This window comes from Agelaius phoeniceus, chromosome 28 (assembly GCF_051311805.1).
Source record: "Agelaius phoeniceus isolate bAgePho1 chromosome 28, bAgePho1.hap1, whole genome shotgun sequence".
NCBI lineage: Eukaryota > Metazoa > Chordata > Aves > Passeriformes > Icteridae > Agelaius > Agelaius phoeniceus.
In genome coordinates this window covers 1678428-1705172 of record NC_135292.1, presented here as the reverse complement: position 1 = coordinate 1705172, position 26745 = coordinate 1678428, and the positions used below count along the sequence as shown (strand labels likewise).

Here is a 26745-nt window from a genome sequence, read left to right as displayed (position 1 = left end):
GCAGGCAGTGCCTGGGCTGCCATTCTGTAAAGCAGGTGGAGCCGGGGCCAGGCAGGGCCTGGAGCTGTGCAGTGAAGGAGCCAGGGAGCTGCAGGGCCTGGCAGGGGCTGATCAGCCCCTCTGTGGGGCAGCTGCTGTCTCGTGCCCTCCAGGGCTGGGGCAAAGAGCTGAGTTCTCAGGCAGGGCAGCAGCACCATGGCAGAGAAGGGAGTCATTTGTACTGAGACACTGGGGCTGTGTGTTCCTTGGGCCTTGGGGAGCACTGATCCTTGTTGGGAAGGCTCCCCCAGAGCTCGTGGCTCACTGGGACTGTTCCAGGAGTCCTTGCAAGCCTTCTGGGGTAAAGGAGGGGCTGAGGCAGCTGTGGGGCAAAAGGCTCTGCCTGGGGCACTGGGCAGCCTCTGGGTGCTGCCTCTCAGGGTTTGGCCCTCCTTGACAAGACGTGTTGGAGTGGGCAGAGGTAGAAGGCAATTTATCCCTGTAGGGCTGTTCAATGTGCATTGGACAGTGACCAATGTGTTCTGCTCCATTGCACAATCTCTGGGGGGAAACGTTCTCCATTCTCTCAGGATCTCTGATTGCCCTGGGGTCATCTCTCTGCCCAGATGTCTCGTTCCTGAGCTCCAAGTGTCCCCCCAAGTGCTGCTGTACGATGAGTGCCACCTGAAGGTGCCCTAGGAGAGGAAGATCCTCATTAGGAATCCCAGCCACCTTCCTGGCTGCTACGGGCTCATTCCCCAGGTTTGGCATCACATCCACCTCCTCCTGTCAAATATTACTGAGGAGATTATTAGGGGAAAAAAGGGTTTGGATAAGACCTTGCTAGTTTCTATTCAGCCTTAAAGATTCTGCTGAGAACAGGATCCTACCCGAATGTAAACTTTAGGAGGCAGTTGAAGCTCCTGAGGAAACAGTTGATGTTCTGGTCTTCAGGGGCTTTTCTTGTGGGAGATCTGAGAGGGTTGTGAAAAGCTGCTGCATCCACAGACACCAGTGCCTGTGCTGGCAGCCTCCTTGCAGGATCCCCTGGGAGTGCTGAGCCTACAATTCTTGCATCTTGTTTATGCCTTTTACCTTTGTCCTGGGCAGTTGTAAACGTGTGTGTAAGTTGCTGTTGCGGTGCATGTTGAGGAGTCTAAAGTTTCTCCAGAGGTGCCTCTGAAGCTGCATTTCATTCTGTCCCTGCCAGAAAGGCAAGGAGGACTCTGCTGTGCTCGACCCCAGCCCCAAGCCCTGTGGGATTGTGCAGCCCCAGAGCTCAGCAGAGATCCCAGCTGTGGTGGCAGTGCAGGCCCTGGGCACTCACGGCCCCAGCGCTGTCACCGGCGTGTTCGGGGATGAGCTGGGTCCCGAGCGGGTGGCTCGGGGATCCAATACGGGGACGCGTCGCTCCGGCAGCCCCGGCAGCCCCGGAGGGCTCCGGCCCCCGCCCGGCAGAGCTGTGGCTGCTGAGACCCCAAAATATCCCCAAAAAACAGGTGAGACACCCCAAAAATATCCCAAAAAATCCAGCGGAGACCCCTCAAAATCCCAAAAAATCCCAGTCAGACCCCCCTGAAAAATCTCAAAAAATCTGGGTGAGATTCCACCAAAAATGCCAAAAAATCCAGGTGACATCCTCCCCAAAAAATCCCAAAAAAACCCCAAAGTCCAGGTGAGACACCTCCCCAAAAAAGTTTTAAACATTCAGGTGAGACCCCCCCCGAAAATCCCCGTGAGACCCCCCCCCCAAAAATCCCAGAAAAGAAGTGAGACCCCCCAAAAAATCCAGGTGAGACCCTCCCCCCAAAAAAACCCAAATAAATCCCAAACCCACCCCAAAAAATCCAGGAGAAACCCCAAAAAATAAAACAAAATACAGGTAGATCCCCCCCAAAAATCAAAAAAAATCCCACTCAGACTCCCCTGGAGTTTTTGTGTGCTCCTGGTAGGGTGCACAGGGACAGGGATTCTGCTGGGGAAAACAGGCACAGGCTGCTGGGGAGAGGACAGGAGGGATGGGTGGCACAAACAGCTCCTGGACAGGAGGTGGCAATCTCAGGGTGTGACACAGAATGGAGTTCGGCTAAGCTGGAATCCAGGGGCATTTGAGTTCATTACGCTTTCAAATTTTGAAAACATCTGGTTGAAAATGTCATCTCTCTGAGCACAAAAGAGGGTGTCAGAAGACTTCTGGGAACCTTGAGCTTTCTGTAAAAGAAAGGAAAGCTGGCATTTGAAGAGTGGTTGCAAGGATTGAAACTTATATTAAAATATATGGAAATGGCAATGCCAAATTCCCTGGATGGCACCAAACATCTGAACCTGGGCCATTGTGGCACTGCCTGTAAATCAGTGAACAGGAAGGACGGGCAATGCAGGCTGTGCCAGGGAGCCTGAAGTTTGACCAAACAGTTGCTTTCAAGTATCAGGCTGCTTCCCTTAAAGAGGAGGGTTTCTCCCCACCAGAAGGACCAGTTGTTTAACTGCCAGCCTGGTCTTAACTAGAGATTTCTTGCAAAGGTAAAAGCTTTGGGCCAATAATTTGTAGTTTGAAAGGTTCTCTTCCCTTAATCCTTTTCAATTTGGAGGTGAACATGTAATTTTCTTTTTCCCCAAAAGCCTAGCATTTCAGCTGGAGCGTGGTAGCTGTCCTTAAAGAAATAACTTGAGCAGGGTTGAGCTGTTGAAGGTTTTTTTAGGTTTCCCTGTTGTGGTTTGGTTTGGGTTTTTTGTAAATCTTTCTTGCTTGTTTCCTGGAGCAGAGAGCACAATTACAGTGCTCAGGATGGCTGGAAGAAATCTCCCCAAGCCCAAGGCTGGCAGAGCTGGGCAGAATCCCAGCACCACAGCCTATGGATGGATGGATGGATGGATGGATGGATGGATGGATGGATGGATGGATGGATGGATGGATGGATGGGGAATGCGACCTGAGTCACCTGGGAGTGGTGGACAATGTCAACCAACCCCCAGCAGTGTCAGGGGAACATTCCTGATAAATCCCTGGTGGAGCTGCAGAGTTTCTGGCCTTGGGCACTGGGGGGGCTGTGCTGGCTCAGCACTGGCTGGGTCTGCCCCTCAGTGTCTCAAATCTCACCTTTGTGCCTCAAATCTCACCTTTTTGCTGCCTTCTCTGTCTTTCCCTGTCCCACTGTGCTTTCTGCATCCCCACCAGGTGTTCATGCCTGTCCTCTGTAGTTGCTCAATGCAAGCAGCTGCAGCTGCTGCAGCACCTCAGTGTCATCCCTGGGCTGCCTTTGGAACAGACTTGCTCCAGCCTGGATTGGGAAGGGCTGGGTCCAACCATTTCTCAGTTCAACGTGCCAGCACCCAGCCAGGGGCTGCATCCTGGCCAGGAGCTTCTCGTGCAGGTGTCCCTCCCTCCCACTGCAGGTCCCTGTTCATGGTTATCTTATTTTCCAGAGATGAGCTCTACCCACCTAAAGTCAAACCCCAACCACCAAAGGAGAAGGCAACAAGTTTGGATTGCCCGGTAACTCAATGAAAGCACTTCAAGATTTGACAGGAGGATGCAGCCAGAACCCTGAAAGAAGTGCAGGATTTTCCCCGCTCTTCAGGAGCAGAGGTAGATTTTCTTGTCCATCCCATGCTTGTGTTGCCTCCCCAGCCTGCCAGCACCAAGTCCTGCTCATGCTGAGCTCCCTTTTTGCTGCCCTGCTGGGCTGTGCCCTGACAGTGGGCTGGGCAGCAGGGCCAGCTGAGGGGGAGGGAGAAACAGGAGAGTTTTCCTTGGAGAAGCTGACTCAGATCCTACAGGCCTGTGCTGAGTGTGGGATTTTGTGCCTTGTTTCCTTCCCAGTGTAAGAAGAGGCTTTTCCCTGCATCATCCTGGTCAGATCTCCAGCTTCCCTCCCAGAGCCAGCTGGGATGATCCTGATCTCCATGGAGCCTCTTCCCAAGGCAGCCAGACTCCCTGTTTGCAGGGCTCTGCTTTCCCCCAGAGCTGCTGCTGCCCTGCTGGCCCTGGAGCTGTCTGACAAAGGGAGACTTTGCAAAGTGGCTGTCTCTGCCTCCCAGCACAGAAAATGGCTTGTTTTCCAGGTGCCAGCACCAACTCCTGAGCACCCTCACCTGCCACGAGGCTCGGAGGGATTCAGGTGCTCCCTGGACGTGGCGCACGCTCCCCTGGGAGCGGAGAAGGCAGGAGGGAATCTGTCTCCCTGCCCATTGTCAGCGTGGCCAGCAGGGCTGGAGCTGCCAGTGCCGCTGGGGGCCCTCAGCACTGGCCACAGAGGGGCCTCCCATCCCTGCAGGCCCATCACAAAGGGCTGCTGGAGCAGCTGCTTGTTGGAGAGGCCGTGCAGGACACGTTGCAGGGCTGCCCAAGGACGCTGGGCAGCACCTGTGCAGGGCACTGCTCCCCCTGGAACTCCTCAGGTGCTCCACAGGAAATTTTGGCAGGAGCTTTTGCTGCAGCACCTTGAGAAAGCAGCATTTAAATCAGAGAGAGAGGGGAAGAGCTTCAGGAGTCAGATGAGCTGGGCTGGACTCCTTCCCTCAGCTCCAGGAGCTCTCACTCTGAGTCTCCTCCTTTTCTAAAAGCAGGAAGTTTTGAAACTTTTTAAAGGCAAGTTGTGCATCAGAGAGAATTTCTGCTGCCAGGAGACATCCCAGTTCCCTTTCATGTCATGTACTAATTAATGCATTGGCCCGTGAGTGTGGGAGAAGATTTTGCCCATGGTCCCTGCCCTGGTCAGTGACATGGATGCAGGATGAGGTGAGGGTGATTCTGGCAGTGTTTGGGGAATAGGCCCCTCTGGCTACAGCTGCCCTTTTCTCCAAGATGCTCTTCTGCATCCATTCCCATGCTCAGCACCTCAATCTCTCCTGTCTCCCACCCAGGCTTTCAGTATCCTGCCCCTGCCAGGTGTGCTGCAGCCAGGAGAGAGCCAGCAGGTCTCCTCCACCTTCTCTGGCCACCTCAGCAGCACCTGCAGTGTCCCGGAGCTGTGCCAGTGGAGGGAGGCCCCAGCTACGAGGGGCTGGTGCCCGGGGAGGCCTCACGTGTCAGCTCCTCCCTGAGCCCCCTGAGATCAACTGTGGCTCTCAGGCCCCTCTCAGGGACAGGTGAGTCAGCCTTCCATGGGCTCCTGCTCTGCCATGGGTTATTGTCCCTGCAGGGCTCCCCTGCTCCAAGGACTCTGAGCTCAGAGGTGCCACACAGCAAAGGCAGCAGCAACACAGGCATGGCCACTCTGAGCTCCCTGGTTGCCAAGAGAGGAAGGACCTTCTCCTGTTGAGACACAACATCTTCTTCTCTATTTGAGTGCTGAGCCCTCCTGGCTCAGCTGCTGCCTGCAGGGAGCTGGGCTCTGGGCTTGCCTTGGCACTGCCTCTAGAGGGGTCTGGAAGTCCATGGTGTTGAGTGGCATCTTCTCCATCATCTCCCTTCTTCACCAAAGCACTGGGATTGTGCTATGGGCAGGTGTGGGGCACAGAGCAAACCTTGCTTTGGGCCCTGCTCCTGCCCCAGATGAAGCCCTTGCACTGCTGATCTGCCAGGGCTCTCCTTATGCTGGGACAGCAGCCAGAAAAGCTCCTGTCCTTTAGGCTCCCCTGCAGCTGCAGCCGTGGGCAAGCACAGGAGAAGCTCAGCTCCAGCAAGGCAGCCCAGCTCAGGACACACAGGCCCAGGCTGGAGCTGGGAGTGGAGGTGCTTCAAGCCAGCCTGTGCATCAGGACTTCTTCAGGCCAGGCTGGAGTTGGTTTCATGGGGAGGAGAGGGACAAGGCTGCTTCCAATGGTTTCCATGGCAGCCAGCACTGGTTTGCTTGGTCCCAGCTGGGCTCCAGCAGGAAATCTGCCTGACAAGAGCCTGCCTTGCAGGAGAGGAGTTCCTGCAGCCTCTGCTTTCTGACTGATAGCATTGTTCTGATGAAGGAGCAGGCTATGGGTCGTTAAAGCCCAAGACCACGGGCAGAGACTCTCTAACTAATTAGAGTTAGTGCTGTGTTTATTAACACCGGCGGGCGGCACCAGAGCCGTCCCTAAAAGGCGAGACTGCGCTGCCCAAGGTTCTTTGCCCTCTCTTTATTGCCCAAGATCTTACATACAATACATCTGCACAAGCCCAGCACCTCCCATCCCTGCTCTGTATTCAAATGAACTCATTGGTCCTTCACATCTGTGCAATTCTTCCCTTGAATTGGGTCCATGGTCTCGAATTGGGTCTGTGGTCTTAAGGGATGAAGTCAGGAATGTCTTCATCAGGTCTCTGTGACCCTCTGGCACCATCCAAGGTCCCCTGCTTAGTGACTGATTGGCATCAAGCCCAGGTGCTAAACCATTGTTCTCCTGGTTTCAAGATGTTCTTATAACAGTTCACTGACTCCACTTCCTTCTAGAAAGGAGCTCCTAATGGTAAACAATAGAACAATCAGCTCCAGCTTAAGCATCTCATCATCATTAACCTATGGTCTGCCTGTCTAACTTACATCCTGATCAATGGGAATTGCTTCTAAGCCTCAGCTGAAATCTGAACTCTTTAAAATCATGCTTCAGCCATGCCCAGGGGGAAGGGGGCTGAATGAGCTGAGTAAGAATTGTAGGGGAGATGAGCAGATGTCAGCAATCTGTGCTCTGCTCTAAACTGGGAAGCCAAGAGACAAGGGGCGTTTTCAGGCAGCAGCACAGAGAGCTGCTGGATCAGCCTTGGGCAGGGCCTGGAGGGGTCTGGCTGTGCCTTCAGAGGGAGCTGGCACAGTCAAGAGCCTCTGATGGCAAAGCTGAGGTTTGGCTGGGCCTGGAGGTCCCCTTCCACCAATGCCCTCCCTTGGGATGTTCCCAACCCCTGTGGCTTGAGGAGAATTCACGGGAATGGCCTCAGGGTCAAGGAATGAAGTGCAGGGCCAGCCAGGACTGGGGAGCCCAAGTTTCTGGTGGGGACTCTCAGCCATGGTTTCTGTTTTGGCTGCAGAAGGGAGCTGAAGCAGCCGGCTCAAAAGCTTGAGGAGGAGGCAAAAGCCTTAGAGGAGGGAGAGAGGGGGAAGGAGGAAGAGAGGCAGAAGAAGGAAAAGAAGGGTGTCTCTGTGGGGAAGCAACCCCCAAAACCAGAGAAGGGGAAAAGCAAACAACCACAGAAGAAGAAAACCAAAATCCCAAAAAAGGAAACCAAATCCCCAGAGAAGAAGGAAACGAAAGCCCCAGAGAAGAAAGAAACCAAAGCATCACAGAGGAAGGAAACCAAAATCGCAGAAAAGAAGGAAACCAAGATCCCAGAGAAGAAGGAAACCAAAGCCCCAGAAAAGAAAAACAAACCTCCAGAAAAGAAGGAAACCAAATTCCCAGAGAGAAAGGAAACCAAAACGCTAGAAAAGAAAGAAGCCAAAGCACCAAAGAAGGGGGGAACCCAAATCCCAGAGGACACAGCTGAGATGGAGAAGAACTCTTTATTCTTTATTCTCACAATTCATTTTACACAGTTTTACTGACCTCGCGTGCAAGTTCAGTTAGTTCATAGATTTCCTAGCAGTTATTCTATTACTGGTTAATAAAATAGATTTTACTTGTGCATCAAATCTCTCTGTTGTATTGTTTACCTGTTGTCTTCACTGATTCTCATGGACAAATCCCTTGTTGTTGCAGGTGCATTCGTTTTTCACCCTCAGAACAGATCATTCACAAAGTCTCATTCTCACAATAGCTTCCCATGGGAACTTGTAGCTGCTTAGCTGCACTCAGAAGAGATGACAGGCCAGCTGTTAGTATGGCAGAACAAGGCCTGATTTCATAAGGCCTTTCTTTTATCATTATCCTACCTGTCTATGACATCTCCCCCTTCTCGTTCATTCAAAAAAAGCTCCTATGTTCTGATGCTGAAACAGCTCACTCTTGTCAGGGCATTATCTCATCAAGGTTATCACTGGTTATCTATTAGATATGGGATTGTTGCCGCCGCTTGGGGCGTGGCGTCCCGGGTCAAGGACAGCTCGGTGGCTGCACCTTTGCCACACGGACAAAGCACATGCATACACCAATGTGGTGGATGGTAACTGGCATTTATTAACGGTTAGACGGGGTCATTTATAACAGGGGTTAACAGTCAACGACACGCGGGGCTAAGTAATGGTAAAGGTGAGGGGTTCTGTCTGCCAGTAACAATGCGAGAACTTGCGGCTGGTCCCTAATCTCCCACATTTTTCCCCCCCTTTATGATTAATTAAAAACATAGAAAATGTAAAGGTTAAAACTGACAACTGGTAAACGTGTAACTGGTAAAAATGTACTGAAATTGAACAATGCAACACAACTGTAACAAACTCGTCTTAAACAAAAAAACAAAATGTTAACTTTTTCTAACCGGTTTTTAAAGAACAACACTAAAACACCTTGTATACACTTGTTTAAACTGTAAGGCCCAAAAATCAAAGTCTAGGAACACTATTGCAGGAGGGCCAAAAAGGTGGACACGAGGGCCTTTTTGTAGAGGCTTCTCTTTGTTGATGCTTGGGACGTAAAATGCACCTGGAGGAGCACCATCTGGCGGGAGCAGGATGCTGAAGAATGGGTCCCGGTGTGAAAATAAAACATTGATCTGCTCTGTTTCAGTCATAGGGAAATGTAAGATGGCAGCAATCAGAAATCAATCAGATAATACACATAATAATAACACATCTGAACTATCATCCCAGAGTCTGTGACAGCTGATGAACCTTAAAACAAGAGAGGCCTGGAGAACTCATGTCCGGATTCATGTTTCTCCAAATTCCCTTTGAAAACAGGCTCAGCTGTCATATATGGTACTTTTTGATGCTGAAAACATCTGGGCTGATTGTCAATTATTCCATTCAAGTAGAGCTAGAACTTGGCCAGAGTTCGAACTCTAATTGATGGACATCACTTACATACTTTTATAAATAGGAAACTTTAGGATGAAAGACCAATCAAACCATAATACAATTGATCCCTTCGAAACTTCGAGCCATGACTGAAACCTTTCCTGCTGAGCCTCTCCCCCAGTCCTTCTCTGTGCCAGCCTCTTTCTTAGTTCGGTCACAGAGTTCCTCACGACCCCGGGATGGTCTGCTGTCAGGCTGCTTGATGATTTGTCGCGGCCTTCAGGAAGCAGGGTATATGGGCCGCAGGGGCATCTGAGGATTCAGTCCTGCAAAACAAGCTTTACAAATTTTCTAGATGAAGCGATGGTGTTTTCAAAGCCAGAGAAGCACTTGATAACAGCAGCACCCTGGACGCTGGGCCACTGCTGCTGCTGCTGCCCGTTCTGCGTCAGCACCCCCAGCACGGCCCAGCTGCCGCTGCTGCTGAGGGCGGCGGGGGAGGACTCCCACCGCCCCGCACAGCTCTTCTCTCCGGTGCAATGCATCGCCCGGACATCAGTACCTCACTGCCCGGCTCCGCTCGCCACCAGCCCATGGAAGGGTCCGGCCGCCCCGCGCCGCCCAGGCCGCCCGCCGGCCCTGCATAGGTGCAGCCGTTGGAGGCGGTGGCTATTGACCGTGGCCGGTTGGGAGCCTGGCGGCTCAACTCCCGGCACGCCGCCTCGACAGCCCCGCCGGCCGCAGGCCGCCATGGTGACCCCCCGCTCTGGGCCTCGTCACCCTGCAGTACATGAAGTGGAGGCCCCGCCCAGGCTCCCTCGGACTCCGAGTCAATGGCGGCGCCCCGCGCCTCCAAGCTAACGGCTGCACCTCACGCTTCCTCTAGCAGCCCGTCCCAAAATGGCCGCTTTTTCCCCGTAGTCAGGGTGCCTGGGCCGGGAGCTGCAAAGAGTGCTCCCGCGGCTGTGAAACCCCACACTCAGCAAACTCATGATCGCCTGCAGTCTGTGTGGCCGCCCCCACACCCTGCCGGGCCCCGCCTGCAAACAGTCCTGTGTGGCTTTCCACTTTCCCCACTCCTGCTGAACTTGCTGAACCTTTTTCAGAGCCTGCATGACCCTGCCCCATGATTTTAGATTTCGCCCCGAGTCTGAGGACATAGCCTCCTCTGCTAGGGCCCCAGTACAATCATCCCACACTTCCGGGTGGAAAATATCCTCCGGCTGCCCAATTACCCCAATGCGCAGGAGCCTTGACACCGTGAGGATAAAGTCTCCCAGCTCACAATCTATGTCCCACTGTCTGTGAATTTTAAAACTGACCTTGGCAAGGGGCTACATCCTCTCCTTCGCTGGTTTTCGACACGAGACCTCCTCTTTCACCAGCTGCGGTGTGAGACTTCCTCCTTCGCTGATTCCCGGCGCGAGACTTCCTCTTTCGCTGCCCTTGGCACAAGCCTTCCTCTTTTCATCGGTCCTAGGCGCAAGCCTTCCTCTTTTGCCAGCTCCTGGCGTGAGCCTTCCTCCTTCGCCGATTCTTGGCACAAGACTTTCCCCCTTCGTCGGTCCTCTGGGAGCGTCCTCCCTGCCAGAGACAGTCCCGCTGCTCCAGCTGCCGTTCACTCACCCAGGCAATTCCTGCTTCCCAGATCACTCCCGGGTTCTTGGCATCACTTGTTGCCGCCGCTTGGGGCGTGGCGTCCCGGGTCAAGGATGGCTCGGTGGAAGCACCTTTGCCACACGGACCAAGGACATGCATACACCAATATGGTAGATGGTAAATGGCATATATTAATGGTTAGAGAGGGTCTTTTATAGCAGGGGTTAACAGTCAACAACATGCGGGGCTAAGTAACGGTAAAGGGGAGGGGTTCTGTCTGCCCATAACAACGTGAGATCTTGCGGCCGGTCCCTAATCTCCCACATGGGATAAGATACATAAAAGACCACTTATAATCAACAAAACTTACCAAATTCTATCAAGTCATTGACACAGGGTTTTGCAGCATGAGAATACAAAAGAATAATGTCCAATGTCTCTTGGGGAAATGGAAAGAAATGACCATTGTTTCCAATCAGTTCAGAAGTATGAGAAAGTCTTTGAGCTGGAAATGTTGATCTTTGACATCACTGAATGTCCCCTGGCAGCTGGAACAGGGAATAACTGGAGAAGGTTCGTAGGAGCTCTGTACCATGAGGATTCCAGGAGGCTTTTGCTGGCAAATTGCCTCTGTCAGTGCCCAGACACAGCCGTGTCTGGCCAGGCCTCCTCCTGCTCCTGCTCTGGCCACAAAGGCTGCAAGGTGATGAGGCTATTTCTCTCTGCACTGGGCCTCATTTTTTCAGAGCTGATCAGTATCTGATGGAATGAACAGGTGACTGCTTTGAGCTGCTGGTGATAAAACACAGGCACATCTTCTCCTGAAGGGAATGAATCAATCAGGCTGCACTGTGGTACACTCCATTGGGATTTAGATGGGATGATCTTGTTTCCAAATTCCTAATGTAAATATTGCATTGTTCAAAATGATTCCTTGTCCAAATGTCTCATGTTCATATTGCATTATTTGAACGTTCTTAAGGTGTTCATTCCTCTTCTTTTTTGTTTTTTAAGAATGAGATGCATGTCTTTTGTTATGAGTATGAAGCAACATCACAGTAAAATAATACATGCAGTGGACAAGAAACTGAAAGCAATTAGGAATAATTTGGATACAACTATCAGGAATATTTCAAATAGCAGACAAAGCTAACAATGTAGGTGGAATGAGGTAAATAGCAATCTCTGCAATAATGTACCATCATCCCAGCGTCTGCAAACAGCTGACAAACCTCGATTCAGGGGGGACTTGGATCATTATTTCCAGATAATAATTCCCAAGCTCCCTTTAAAAAGAGTTCAACCGTCATGTCTAGAGAGTCAGATTGCCAAGTCAAAGCAACTCAAATCTAGTTTTGATGCAGAAAACATCTGGGTCTGTTGGCAAATTCCCATCCAGGAAGAGCCAAGGCCTGGCCACTACCCAAACTCTAAGTGGGAGAGAATTCCCTGAACGTCATTTAAAACAAGGCTCTTGAGAACAGCGCTGAGGAGTAAAGGTCTGGGGGCGACAGACTAATGAACCATGCAAGAGCTGTCTCCTCCAAAATCCCCTCAGCACAGAGATGCTTTAAACCCAGCAAACTGTTGGAGTGGTTCTGTAATAATCATTGGGGCTGCATCTGATTACTGAGAGTAGATGTCACAATGCGATCAGTTTAGAGGAGGCTTCCCACCAAGCTGAGATATCATTTCTTGGAACTCTGAAAAATGCTTAAAAATGATGAGACAGCCCTGGGTCAAAGCATGGAGGATTTTGGTGGGATTTTGGGCAGATGGTTTGGTGTGTATCCAGAGTGACTTTGGGCAGATTTGGGGCCTGCTTGGGGCAGGTTTGGGGCAGATTTGTTGCTGATGTTGGGGTTTTTCTCCCGTTTCCCCAGCTGTGGGCAGAGCCCCAAAGCACATCCTGTTCCTGCCCCACTCCCTGAGGAGCCCAAGGAGCTGCTGCTCCCCATGCTCTGCACCCAGGGAGATCTGGGGCAATCCCGGCATCCCGGGCATTCCGGGCATCCCGGGCCCTTTGGGGCATTGGGGGATTCTGGGGCCTGGGGGGCGAGAGGGGTGAGGGGGGCTTGGGGCTGGATTGTCTGGGGAAAGGATCGGGATTTTGGGGGAATGTCTGGAGTTTTGGGAAAGACCAGGGTTTGGGGGGGAGGAAATTCTGGATATTTTAGGGAGGAAATTTCTTGAATTTTGGTGGAAATTTTTGAGGAATTTCTGAATTTTTTGCAGAGGTCTTCTGAATTTTTTGGGGAGGGATTTCTGGATTTTTGGGAATGTTTCTGGAGTTTTTGGGAATGTTTCTGCATGGGGAATGGGGTTGGTTTTGTATAGTTTGGGGAGGAATGTTTCTGGATTTTCTGGGGAAAGTTCCTCATTTTTTGGGAATGTTCCAGGATTTTTGGAGGAACATTTCTGGATTTCTTTGGGAATGTTTCTGGATTTTTGGGGGAGTGTTTCAGGCATTCTTTTGAGAACATTTCTGGATTTTTTGGGGAACATTTCTCCATTTGGGGGGGAACATTTCTGGATTTTTGGGGGGGAATATTCCCAGGTTTCTGGGGAACACTCCTGCGTTTCTGGGGAACACTCCCGGGTGTCTGGGGAACATTCCCAGGTTTCTGGGGAACACTCCCGGGTGTCTGGGGAACATTCCCGGGTGTCTGGGGAACATTCCCGGGTTTCTGGGGAACATTCCCGGGTGTCTGTGGAACATTCCCGGGTGTCTGGGGAACACTCCCGGGTTTCTGGGGAACACTCCCGGGTGTCTGGGGCTCTCCTGGCCCCGTTCCCAGCCCAGGTTCCCGGGGTTCAGGAGCTGCCCTGGTGCCCGGGCCCCGCGACATCGCCTGGGTGCACTTGGAGCCCGAGGTGCAGGCGGGCGCCGCCCGCGAGGCCCTGCAGGGCTTCAGCATCACCCAGAGCAGCGCCAGGAAGGTCTCCTGCGCCAAAAAGGGACCCAGTTTCCCACCCAAATCCCCTTTCTTCATCCCAAATCCTTCTTTGTGCATTCCAAATCCTTCTTCTTTCACCCCAAATCCCCTTTCCCAGCCCCCAGGGATTTTGGGGTTCCAGAGGGGTTATTGGGGTTTTTCCCAGCATTGTACCCAGGGTCTTTCTGCAGACATTGCACCTGGAGCTGCCCCAAATAAACCCCAAATAACCCCAAATTTTGGGACTGGGGGGGGGGGTGATACTAAAATTCGGGGTTTGGGGGTGTTTGACCCCAAACTTTGGGAACAGGGGGGTTGATCCTAATTTGGGGTTGGGTGGGGTTGATCCTAAAATTTGGCGTTTAAGGGATTTTGAAACCTCAGGGTTTGGGGATTTTTGACCCCAAACTTTGGGAATTGGGGATGTTTGACACACCTGGGTTTGGGATTTGGGGGTTTTTGTTCCCAGGATTTGGGGTTTGGGAGTTTTTTTCCCCAGGATTTGGGGATCAGGGGGTTTGACCCCCACACTTGGGATCAGGGCAGTTGGACACCCCAACTGTTTCAAACCCCAGGATTTGGGGTCAGGGGGGTTTTGACCCCAAAGTTTGGGAATTGGGGGGATTGACCCCAGGATTTGGGGGGATTTAACCCCAAAGGTAGGGGGATCAGGGGATTTGACACCCCAGAGTTTGGGTTCGGGGGGCCTTTGACCCCAAAGTTTGGGGATTGGGGCATTTGACCCCAAACTTTGGGGGTTGGGGGTGTTTGACACCTCAGGATTTGGGATTTGGGGGTGTTTGACCCCAGACTTTGGGAATGGGGGGTATTGGACACCCCAAATGTTTCAAACTCCAGGATTTGGGGTCAAGGGGATTTAACCCCAACATTTGCAAACTGGAGAGTGTTTGATACCCCAGGATCTGGGATTTGGGGGATTTAAGGCCTAAAATTTGGGGTTCGGGCTGGGGGGGCCGGGGGGGGGGGGAGGTTGAGATCCTAGAGTTGGGGTCTGGGGGTGTTTGGCCCCCCCAGTGTTTGAACCCCCAGGATTTGGGGTCCGGGGGAGTTGACCCCAGGATTTGGGGTGTTTGATCCCAATGTTTGACCTCACCTCGGGTTTGGGGTCGGGGTTGAGATCAGGGACATTCCCTGGAGACAGCGGCGGGGGCGGGATCGGGATCGGGAACGGGATCGGGAAGCGGAACAGGAACGGGGAGGGTCCCTGAGCCAAAGCCGGACCCCAACCCCAGGGAGAGGCCCCGCCCCAGGCCCGGAATGGCCCCATCCCCACAATCCCGGAGCCCTCCCCAGGCCCAGCCCCTCACCAGCCGCTGAACGGAGCCTCCCTCAATCCCAGCCCGCCCCGATCCGGGCCGGAGCCATCCCCAGAGCCTCCCCCATTCCCGCCCGGACCCTTCCATCCCTTTTTGGGGCGGCTCCTGCCGCTCCCCGCCCATTTCTGGGGGTTCCAAAGGGCCCCGCGGACCCTCCCCATTTTGGGGGTGTTGGGGTGGCCCCAGGGCCGCCCCGAGGGCCGAAGGGGGATCGAAAGCCCCAAACCCGAGGGGCTCCTGGGGATGCCCAGTTCCTCCCGTCCCCACCCGGAAACATATTCTGGCCAATCAGAGCGCGCGGCGCTGATGACGATCCTGTTGCCGGGTAGAAATTTGGCGCACTGGCCCCGCCCGGCGATTTCCAGCGAATCAGCGCCCGGCTCGGCTGTGACTCATCGGGTGCCGGGCGGAATCCAGCGCCTCTCACAGCGCTGGCCAATCAGAGACTGCGCGGGGCCATTCCCAGCCAATCAGAGCGTTTGTCGCTGATGGCTCTCAGTGTCCAGGAGCGCAATTTGGGGCGGGGGGCGGTGACCCCGGCGATGGGGATGGGGCGTGCGGGGGCAGCTGGGGCCGCACTGGTGGCACTGGGGGCGCTGGGAGCCCCCCAGGCCGCGGGGGGAGCGGGGGGTGCGGGGAGAAAGGGGGGGGGGGCCCAAATTCAACCAAAGGGGGGTCGGGACCCCCAAAGGGAGCAGGAGGGGCCTGGAACCCCCAAAACCAAGCACGGGGGAGGGGACTGGGGGAACGATGGGGAAGGAGCGGGAGAGCGGAGGAAAGAGAGGGATGGGACCCCCAGATTGAGGTGGGAGGGAGCTGTGGACTGGGGGAATGCTGGGAGAGGGGAGGAGAGAGGAGGGAAAGGTGGAATGGGACAAACTGGGCGAGAAAATCAAACTTTGCAGGCAGACAGAGCAGGGATTTGTGTATCCAGCACTGGGAGCTGTCGCAGACATCTTTCATGAAAAATCCTTTCTTAGGATTTTTCCTTGTGAGAAGCTGCAGTTTTCAGCAACCAAAGTAAACAATGGTTATCTGCTGCTGTGGAATGCAACAGGTGATTGGTCTCCTGTGAGTGTTTGAATTTCTTGACCACTCATGGCAGAGCTGACTCTTGCTCTGTCTGAGACACAGATCTTTGTTATTCATTCTTTTCTATTCTTAGCTTAGCTAGCTGCTGAAAAAACCTTTCCTTTCTATTGCTTTTTAGTATAGTCTAATGTAACATATATCATAAAAGAATAAATCAAGCCTTCTGATCATAGAGTCAACATTCTTGTCTCTTCTTCACCCTGAAAACCCTTGTGACACCAGTCACAGGGAGCGAGGGGGATCTCTCTGGCAAAAACCCACTCGGTCTCCTTTAGCCTTCAGTTCCATTTTAAAAGTCACAATTACAACACTTCATTAGCATACTCACATTTGCATAAAGCTGTGTCACGATTTTACAACCCTGTGTGGCTTCAGCGCCTGCGTCAGTTCCTCCTGTGGTGGCCTTCAGTCTTTTGGTGCTTTTTTGATGAAGGCTTCTGTCGTCCTCCTCACGTTGGAACTTTTTACCTGGATCATCAGCCCATGCCTGGTGCTCTTTATTCTTCAGTCTAACCTGGTTTGAGCTGATTTTGCCCTTTGCAAGTTCTGTTCAAACTTGCTCTCTTGCTCTTGGTGCGTTTGTTGTGTTGCTTGCTCTGCTCTCTCGCTTTCTCTGCTGTCTCAATGGCTTTGCCTGCACATCTCGCTCCAGGGCTGCTTGTGCTGAACCTTTCCTTGCACAGCCCTGAGGATTCCCCCAGCCCGGGCTCCCAGCAGCTCCAGGCCCAGCCAGGAAGAGCAGCAGGGCCAGGGCTGGCCGGGCGTCCCCCCAGATGTGGCCCCCGCTGGTGGCACAGCCGGACCCTTGGGAGGCTGCCTCAGGCTTTATTGTCCACCAGCATCCCAGGAGGGAGCAGAAAATCCTCCTGCAGACGCTGATTCCGGAGGCTCCCAGCGCTTCCTTGTCTCCAGCTTCTGTCAAGCCCCAGTGAAACCTCGGTGCCACATTGTTCCACAGCCTCACAACGCTCTCCTGGCTCCCGTGAGGTCCCTCTGTGTCCCGCTGCAGCCTTGGCTCCATCAGGCTCTCCTGGCTTCCATGAGGGTCTCCTGGCTTCCATCAGGGTCTCCTGGCTCCATCAGGGTCTCCTGGTCTCCATCAGGGTCCCCTGGTTTCCATCAGCGTCTCCTGGCTCCATCAGGGTCTCCTGGCTCCATGAGGCTCTCCTGGCTTCCAAGATGCTCCACTCTGTCCCAAGGGGCATCCGCGGCTCAGCTTTGGAGCCCTGCAAGATCCAAAGGTTCCCCCCAAAAAACACCAGCCCAGGGACCCCCAGGATATTTGGGCTGAGCTCCCGCTGCCCAGGCACCTGCATGGAACCCAAGTGACCGCTGGGACTCCATGGAATGTCCTGGAACAAACTGTCCCTGGTCAGACAGGGGTGCCATGGAACACAGGTGCCACTGGGACACGGACACTGCCCATGGAACCGAGTGTCCATGGGGACAGAGCCGGGCCTGATGGAACACTGGAGAACATTGTCACCCCATGGAATCCATGGAACCAGGTGTCCATGGTGACACTGGAGAACATTGTCACCCCATGGAATCCCATGGAACCTGGTGTCCATGGTGACACTGGAGAACATTGTTACCCAATGGAATCTCATGGAACCAGGTGTCCATGGTGACACTGGAGAACATTGTCACCCCATGGAATCCCATGGAACCAGGTGTCCATGGTGACAGAGCCGGGCCCAATGGAACCTACTGGAACACAGGAGAACATTGTTACCTGTTGGAACCCGAGCTGCTGAGAATTTCAGACTTTCTGAGCTGACAGACACTGACCCCCAAGAGAACACTGCATTTGGCCTGAGGCTGTGGAGAAGGCTTCCAAAATGGAATGATGGAACTGGGATTATGGGTGTGGAGTTTGAATAGAAGGGTGTAATATCACATGGTGGACAACTTGGAGTTTAAGGTTTTAGAATATAGTAATATATATAAAGCAAGATGGAGGTTTTAGGGTGGAGGCTGATCCTTTTTCTTTGCTGCCTCCTTCTCCTTCTCCTTCTCCTTCTCCTTCTCCTTCTCCTTCTCCTTCTCCTTCTCCTTCTCCTTCTCCTTCTCCTTCTCCTTCTCCTTCTCCTTCTCCTCCTCCTCCTCCTGGTCCTCATCCTTGTCCTCCTCCTCCTCCTCCTGGTCCTCATCCTTGTCCTCCTCCTCCTCCTCCTCCTGGTCCTCATCCTTGTCCTCCTCCTCCTCCTCCTCCTGGTCCTCATCCTTGTCCTCCTCCTCCTTCTCCTCCTTGTCCTCCTCCTCCTCCTCCTCCTCCTGGTCCTCATCCTTGTCCTCCTCCTCCTCCTCCTGGTCCTCATCCTTGTCCTCCTCCTCCTCCTCCTCCTCCTTGTCCTCCTCCTCCTCCTTCTCGGGTTTGGGTGGTATTGTGTAATTGGATAAAAAAGTCCCTTATGTTGGGCACGGGTGATTGGTTATTGGGTTAAAAGTAAAAATAATTTAGGTGTCATTTCTTAATTGGACAGTTTATCCTCAAAAGACCTTGAGAGAGAGACCAGAGAGAGAGATGGGGCTCCATTTTTACCTTGTTAGCAAAGTGCTGCAGAACTCACAGCTTGTGAGACTGTTCTAGAGACAAGAGCTAATGAACACCTGAGTCCAAACAAGAAATGCTGTCTTGGGATTTCATCCCGACCTTGGCAGAAAAGAAGCAAAAGAATTGACTGTTACCCCACGGAATCTCATGGAACCAGGTGTCCACTGTTTCACTGTGCAGCCTCAGAGAGTGGTGAGACCATTGTGTCACCATGGAATATCCTGAAACCATGGCTCCCATGTGACAAACCTGGGCTTTATGAAACCAAGGACACCACTGGGATGCAATGGAATCTCAAGGAACCAAGGGTCAACTGTCAACACATCGGCTTCTCAGGAAACCAAGGCAAACACTGTGACACAGAGAGGGGCCCTCATGGGACCCAGGAGACCATGGAGACACCGTGGTGGGATCTCATGGAACCAAGTGTGAATTGTTACAGCACCCAGGAGACCATGGTGACACCATAGAATCTCATGGAACCAAGGTCCAGTTGTGACAAAGCTGGGCCTCATGGAACCAAGGACACAGCCGTGATGCAATGGAATCTCTAGGATCCAAGGATCAATTGTCAACACATCAGGTTCTCATGAAACCAAGCAGAACATTGTGACACAGTGGAATCTCATGGGAGCAAGGCTCTGCTTTGATCAAGTGGGGCCTCATGGGACACAGGTGCCACTGGGACATTGTCAGGCCTAGTAGGAACAAGACACCACTGTGGCAGACCAAGGCCTCATGGGACCTAGGAGAGCCCTGTGACACAGTGGAACCTGATGGAACCAAGGGCCCATTGTGACACGGCAGGGTCTCCTGGAACCCCTGTGCCACTGGGACATTGCCAGGGCTCGTGCAAGCAAGGTTCCACTGTGACAAAGGCAGGCCTTGTGGCACCCAGGAGACCACTGTGGGACAATGGAATCTCATGGAAGCAAGCCCCCATTGTGACAAAGCGCGGCCTCATGGAAGCCCAGTGTCACTGGGACATCTCCAGCCTTGGAGGAAGCAAGTGTCCATTGTGACACAGCACAGCCTCAAATCACAGGAGAGCAGAGGGATGGAGCCATGGAATCTTGGGGAACCAAGTGTCAATTCTAAACACAGCGAGGACTCATGGAACCCAGGAGACCATTGTGATGCTGCACTTTGTCACAATGGGGCCGTGCTTCTATGAAAATCCATGTTCTCCTAGGTTCCAAGAGGCCCCTGTGTGTCACAATGACCCCTTGCTCCCACGAGCCACATGCTGCGTTCGCAACTGACACTTGCTTCCATGAGATTCCATTGCGTCACAGTGGCCCCCATGTTTCCATGAGGTTCTGCTGTGTCACAGTGGACACTGGGTTCCACAAGAGCTGGCAATGTCCCAGTGGCACCTGTGTCCTGTGGGCCCCACTTTGCCAAAGCAGAGCCTTGGCTCCATGAGATTCCAGGCTGTCCCAATGCTCTGCTGAGTTCCACGAGGCTGTGCTGTGTCACAATGGACACTGAGTTCCACCTGCCCTGGCAATATCCAAGTGGCCCCTGGCTTCCATGAGGCCCCGTTGTGTTTGCAGGTGACACTTGGTTCCCCAAGATGTCATTGTCACGCCGCTCTCCTGGGCGCCCTGAGGCCTTGCTGTGTGTGAGAAATGACCGTTACTTTTAAAATTTTAAGGTTGATTCAGCCTTGAAAAAAATGACAACAAAGGACTGAAACAGGAGAAATCACAGCACTGGGAGCCCTTCCCCACCCCATGGCTATCAGCCACATGGCTCCTTCACAAATTGGCTGCTCCTCCTTTTAGACTTTTGGTGTTGCATCAGGTAATCCTAGCCCCACCCAAAGTCTGTCAGGTAACTCTTTGTGGCCGTCCATTGGTGGAGAATGCTTTCTTGCAACCTGATTGGAGAGCAGGTGTTGCCATGCCTGCCTTCCAGTGACAAACCTGCCCTCCCCAAATGCCCCAACCACCAAGGCCATTACAAGGGGAGGGGAAGAGGACTATGGGGGACAGATGACAATAACATCACTACACATCTTAACACACACATAGTATCTATCTCCTCACTGTGAGACCCAACTATGACATTACTCATCTGTAACACTGTGCAATAATGGAGCCTTGTTCCTACTAGACCTGGCAATGTCCCAGTGGCACCTGTGTCCCATGAGGCCCCTCTTGGTCAAAGCAGAGCCTTGGCTTAACAACTGACCCTTGTTTCCTTGAGATTCCATTTGTGAAAAATGCGTTCACTCTCCTGTGAAAATGTACAAAGTTTAATAAAGGACAATGGGAGAGCAGGACCATGGAGCAAAGGTTATTACGGCCGGGTGCATCTTGGCACTCAGCCAGGAGCACCCTGTTACCTTCAGGGATCCCCCTGAAATACCTTTCCCCTTACATCAGCCTGGTGCATATTCATAGAGCCTCATGCATATCCATAAACTACTTTACATATTCCAGAAATGATTTTACATGGCCCCTCCTTGGGTCTGCCTTTTCAGAGCATGTGTGTTTCTTGACTGTGGTTTTGGCTCCTTCTCTTTATCACCTCCAGTTTTTGGGCCTTGGTGCACTCTGCCTTCAGACGGGGAGTGCTGATAGTTGGCAGATCTGTACAGGTGTCCTCATCCTGGGTGCATTGGATGTTATCCCACCCAAGCAGGCAGTTTAACACAAGCAGCTATTTCACTGAGCTTAATTAACAACAGAAATAAAAACTTATAACAAAGTTACTTTCAGAAACAGTCCCAGCCCATATTTGATCCCAGTCCATGTGGTCCCAGTCCATAGGATCACAGTCCATACAGTCCCAGTCCATATTTGATCCCACTCCAGGCTATCCAGTCCAGAGGATTCTGATCTACAGCATCCCCATCCATGTGAACCCCATCCAAGTGATCCCAGTCCAGGTGATCCCAGCCCATCTTTGATCCCAGCCCATATTTGATCCCAGCCCATATTTGATCCCAGTCTGTGGGGTCCTGCACACACTCCTAGGGTCTGGAATTCCAGTTCTCAGCCAGGAAAAAATGTTCCTGCCCTTGAACTTCCTTCCTATCCTCTCAACAAATTGCAACAAAATTATAAACAAAGAAATAATAATTGAAATGAAATAAATTATAATAAAAAAGAAATATAAAAATCTCAACTCTTCTTTGCAATACTCCAAGAATGATTCAACCCAAAACAACAACTATTACTATAATATTACTAATGCATATAAATAATCAAATTATATATCAAGAAATAACTTTTGAAAGTTTTAACTCAATAACTAATATACTTTAGATAAAGAAAATCTAAAAAAACTAACATGCAATCTAACACACCTTAGTAAAACAATTCATATTACAAATATACAAAACACAAAAGCAAACACCACTATAATTTCTCAGACATTTTAACCAAACAATTAAACTTTAATACCAACCTTAAGTACTCTAAAACAATGAAAATTATTTTTAAAAGTTTGGGGGTGCGTGGTTTTATTTGGATATTGGTTTTAGAATTTTTAGAGGCTAGATGATTTAAAAAATGGGACTTTTATATGAATTTAATCAGCTGAGAAGGCGGAAATCCACAAGCAGAACTGACTGAAAGTGAATGGGACAGAAATCAGTAACTCTGAATGTTTCATTTGCTATCAAATACATCCCATCCTGCCAGCCCCACACAATCCCCATCCCACCGCTCCAAATTGGCATCCCACTTCTACCAATAGCCTCCCAAACCCATCTCACCCTGCTGGCTGTGGAATTGAGTGAGTTTGGTGTGGGATTGAGGTTTTTTGAGGAGGGAACAAGCAATCTGAGAGGTGTTTGAGCCTTATGGGTTAAAATTCATTTGTTTTCAGTGGGATTTGAGGTGACAGATTGATTCCCTCGTGGCTTTTGGAGGGCAAAGAGATGGAGAAGAGAAAAAAAATGACGCCAAACCGTGAGGAGAAGAAGCGGGTGTGTTCCCAACATGGATCACAGGGAATGTGAGTGACCAGGGCTGTGCTTAAAGTGCCTCCTCCAGTGGGGGATGGAGCTGCAGCAGTGCACAAAGCTCTTCCCGCCCTCGGGGCACTTGCAGGGCTTCCCTTACCGGTGCCTCCGTTGGTGTTGGGTGAAGTGAGAGCAGCTGGAGAAGCTCTTCCCACACTGGGGACACTCGTAGGGCCTCTCCCCAGTGTGGATGCGCTGGTGGGTGATGAGGTGGGAGTTCTTCCTGAATCTCTTCCCGCAGTCAGGACATTGGAAGGGCCTCTCCTCTGTGTGAAACTGATAGTCCTGGAGGAGATGGGAGCTAGTCTGAAACCTCTTCGCACACTTGGAACACTCGTAGGGCCTCTCCCCAGTGTGGGTCCTCTGGTGGCAGATCAGGCTGGAGCTCCAGCTGAAGCTCTTTCCACACTCCCCACACTCATAGGGTCTCTCTCCAGTGTAGATCCTCTGGTGGCTGATCAGGTCAGAGCTCCGGCTGAAGCTCTTCCCACACTCCCCACACTTGTAGGGCTTCTTGCCAGTGTGGGTCCTCTAGTGCTTGATCAGGTCGGAGCTCCACCTGAAGCTCTTCCCACACTCCAAGTACGTGTGGGGCCTCTCCATATCATGGAGCTGCTCATGGAGCACCAGCTCTGAGCTCTGGCTCCATCTCCGGCCACCTTCCCGGCCCAGGCTGGCTCTTTCCCCCTCACATCCCCGCCATCTGCGTTTGCAGCCCCTCCTCGCGCGGCATATCCGGGGCTTTTCCTCCCCGTTGGCTTCCTGCGCCGTGGAGCCGCTCAAAACGGCCTCTGCCACCAGGTTCTGCCACGGGCATTTGTCCTCCCTGCTCTCCATGCTCAGCTCCTGCTCTGGGCGAGGAAGGACAAGGACAGCATGGGATTTGCCTCCGTGCCACAGGCAAGGGCAACGAGATCCCCCCAGGGCTGTGCTGCAGCCAGGGCCATGCCGGGCTGGGAGATGGAAGAGCACAGAGGGGAAAGGGGCACTGACTTCCTCCTCACCTGCCTCAGTGTCCCTGGGGCATCTTCCTCTTCCTCACAGCCTCGAAGGGGTTGGGAATGGGAAATCGTGGTTTGGGGAAAACAAGGGATGAGCACGTTGAGTTTGAACATCCCTCTGCCCAAGTCCATCTCTACAAGTCACCGGCCATCTGGGCTCCAGAAAACCTCCCAAACACCAAGATTCAGCCCTGAAAAACCCTCCCAGGAGTTCCCCATCCCTGGTCCCTCCCCTCTGGTGTTCAGGGGTTCCCCCCTGTCCCAGCTGCTCGGGTCACGCTTGCATTGGGGGTCCCCCTTGTCCTCAGTGCCCGCCCTGCCCAGGCTGCTGGCAGTCCCAGCAATGCCAAAAGCTCCCCCCTCTTCGCTCTCCCCATTTAGGGGTGTCGGGGTGTCACGATCCACTGGTACAAGTGGGGGTTGTGATGGTTCCTTTTACCCATCTCGGAGTGCAAAAGACACACAGCAGGGGGACTTTCAGTATTAATCAAAACAAATGCACCTTTTATTGAGTGCTCACAGCAAATGTATTAAAAGGTTCAAAAAGGAGATAAAGGAGAGAGAGAGATAGAGAAGGGCGGGAGGGAATAACTACCAGTGGAGAGACGAAATCGTCCTTTTGCACCCAATAGATCTGTCTGGTCACATTGGGGAGAATCTCAAAATCTTTGGTTAACTCAGGCGTCTTTTTTAGTTGAGGGAACAGGTACAGGACAGTGGAGAATAAGTTGGGAACAAGTCCAGACAGTCCAGTTGCAAACAGGACAAACCAGTCCCAGCAGTGAGCGGGGCCCATTGTTTCAGGACTGGTTGCCATGGGAAACCAGTCTTGGTCCATCGAACACACCTGCAGGCAGCACTCGGCAGACATCCCGCTCCAGTCAGCCCAGCGCCCCCGGGAGAGAATTTTAAGGGTCTCAGTCCTTGGGAGGGGGCTTCAATCTCTGTCCTTGATGGCGGTCGTGAGGCACATGAGGGATCTTCCATGGAGATCACCAAAGTTAAAGCCAGTGGCATCTGGCCCAGAGGAGGGAAATTCATGGGCTGTTGTGGTGAGCGGGGATCGTGAAGCAGCTGTAAGTGCACAGAGCAAGCAAGAACAAACTGCACACTTCTTCTCTCCCCCCTTCACTCTCTGGAACAAGTCTTAAAGGTGCAAAACTTATTATTCAGCATAAACAGAACAAGACGATTGGGGATAAAAGCATCATGTAGTCAACCCACGACATATGGTTTCACGTTTTTTGCTGGAATCCACTTGAGTCCTGTATCTGTAGAAATACATGCAAAACCCTTGCCTCATGTAATAAGCTCAAATGGTCCCTCTATTTTTCCTGATTCTAGATTTTTAATTAAAACTGGGGGGTGTTCCTTCAGTTTTGCTTTTTTATTGTTCTTGAAATGTCTGTAATTAGCTTCTGCAGAGCTATTCAAAAAGTTATGAACATACAAAGCCTTATTCAACCTCCTCTGAGGTGTATCCTGGGCTCCCCCCCTTTTTGTTGATCTAAAATATGTTATAGAGTTTGATGTGTTCTTTCCACCATTCCCTGACCTGTGGGAAAGTAGGGAATACCAAATGTATGGTGAACACCCCATTCATTTAAGAATGTGGCCAATTCTTGTGAAGCATATGAAGGACTATTATCAGTTTTAATTTCTTGAGGGACACCCAGTGAGGAAAATGCTTGTGAAAAATGCTGGCAAACATGCTTAGCTGTTTCTCCTGTATGTACAGACGCAAAAACTGCTTTTGAAAATGTATCAGTAGAGACATGGATATTTTTAAATTTCCCAAAAGAAGGGTACTTTGTGACATCTGTTTGCCACTTCTGCAAACTTTCCAACCCCCTTGGGCTGGTTGCTCCTGTAAAAGGGATAGGTTGAACTAGCTGGCAGTCAGGGCAAGCCTGTACAATGGCTTGTGCTTGCTCTAGGGAGATGTGAAAATCTCGTCTGAGCACCTGTGCATTTTGGTGAAAAAAGGCATGACTCAATTTAGCTTGTTTAACAATGTTAGGCAGGGTAGCTGCAGGAAGCAGAGAGGTGCAATCTTTACTGTCTCCTGCAGCTCCTTCATCACATGCTGCTGATGCCAGTGCATCAGCTCGTGCATTCCCTTCTGCCATAAATCCTGGGAGACCAGAGTGAGCTCTAATGTGAGCAACAAAGTAAGGATTAGTCCTGTGTACAAAATTTGATAAAGACAGGTAAGCCAAAGACACAAGTTGTCATTGTTAACATCTTTTAAAACAGACCCTTCAATTCTCTTAACAATGTTAGCAGCATATGCAGAATCAGTGACTAAGTTAAAAGGTTCTGGGAAGAGTTGAAATGCTCTTACAACTGCTGCCAATTCAACAATCTGAGGAGAACCTTTGACCTTTTGAATGTCTTGTCCTCGGGATTTAGTGTTTTTATTTTGCCAGGTAACTTACTGCCTTGTGTGTTTGTCCTGACCCATCAGTGAAGAGAGTAACTGCATCCAAAGGTTCTTCACTGATAACGGGTTTCTCTTTGTAGCATAATTTAGCTTTGATCAGTTTGTGTGCTGGATAATGAAGAGAGCAAACACCTGGAAAATCTAACAAGGCATACAGTAAATCTTCTGAATTTTGCATGGCCCAGTCAAAATAGGATTTAATCATAGGTAAATAGATGATTTTGAATTCACAACCTGCTATGGCAAGAAGCCTTGCCCTGCCCTTAATGACAATTTGAGAAATCATCTCAATCATCTCTGAAGATTGTCTTTGGTGCCCTGTAAGAAAGAAAAACCCATTCAATTATTAACAAAGGATCATTTTGAGAGGAGTCCCACTGGAAGATGAGGCCATGCAGTCTCAGCGTTTCTCCTAGAACTGCAAGGAAAAAAGGTTTATCTGGAACATAACAATGTGCTTGTCTATTTTGCAGAGCATCAGTAATTTTCTCCAAAGCCTTGCTAGCTTCAGGAGTAGGAGATCTGGGGGATGATTTTTTGGCTCTTTCAGTGTTTTTTGTTGCCGCTGGAGACCTGCCCAGCAATGAGATGCAGGTCCTGCTGGTTTAACGGAGTCAACTTCTGATTTCCGTGCACCTTGGCCACGGAGCCCACGCCGGCCCCGCCATGCAGGTTGGAGCCGCGCGGGGCTGGAGCCAGGGCCGGGCCCGGGGCTGCGGGAGCCGGCGGTGCCAGCGGGCCGGGCACGGGGCAGGCTGGGACGGCGGCGCCTGTCCCCAGCGCAGGCACAAGTGCAGCAGGATGCAGGATTCCGGATCCGGCTCTGGGCTGGAGCAGCAGCAGTTTCTGTTCTCTTCCCCCCCTTTCTTCTTCCCCCCTCTCTGGCGGCTGGAGAGGCCGAGGCTGTGGCTGCCGGGTTCAGGTGCAATGGGAGCGGGCGAGGGGTGCGGGGGATTCGCGACAAAGATTTCCACAAGGACTTGGCAAGCGGGAAGAAATTCCGCTGCTGTTTTGTCACGCCGAG

General features: G+C 51.8%; 1 pseudogene across 1 annotated transcript in view; it reads right to left on the bottom strand.

Moving 5' to 3' along the window:
- The window catches only part of LOC129132349 (uncharacterized), a 97887-nt pseudogene that overhangs the window by 51891 nt on the left and 19251 nt on the right, over positions 1-26745 (bottom strand). Inside the window, exons 4-5 of the transcript XR_013185492.1 lie at positions 22335-22936; positions 14644-14649 (exon numbers count right to left, since the gene is read on the bottom strand). The product of XR_013185492.1 is annotated as an uncharacterized LOC129132349 (transcript). The remainder of the gene's footprint in view (positions 1-14643; positions 14650-22334; positions 22937-26745) is intronic.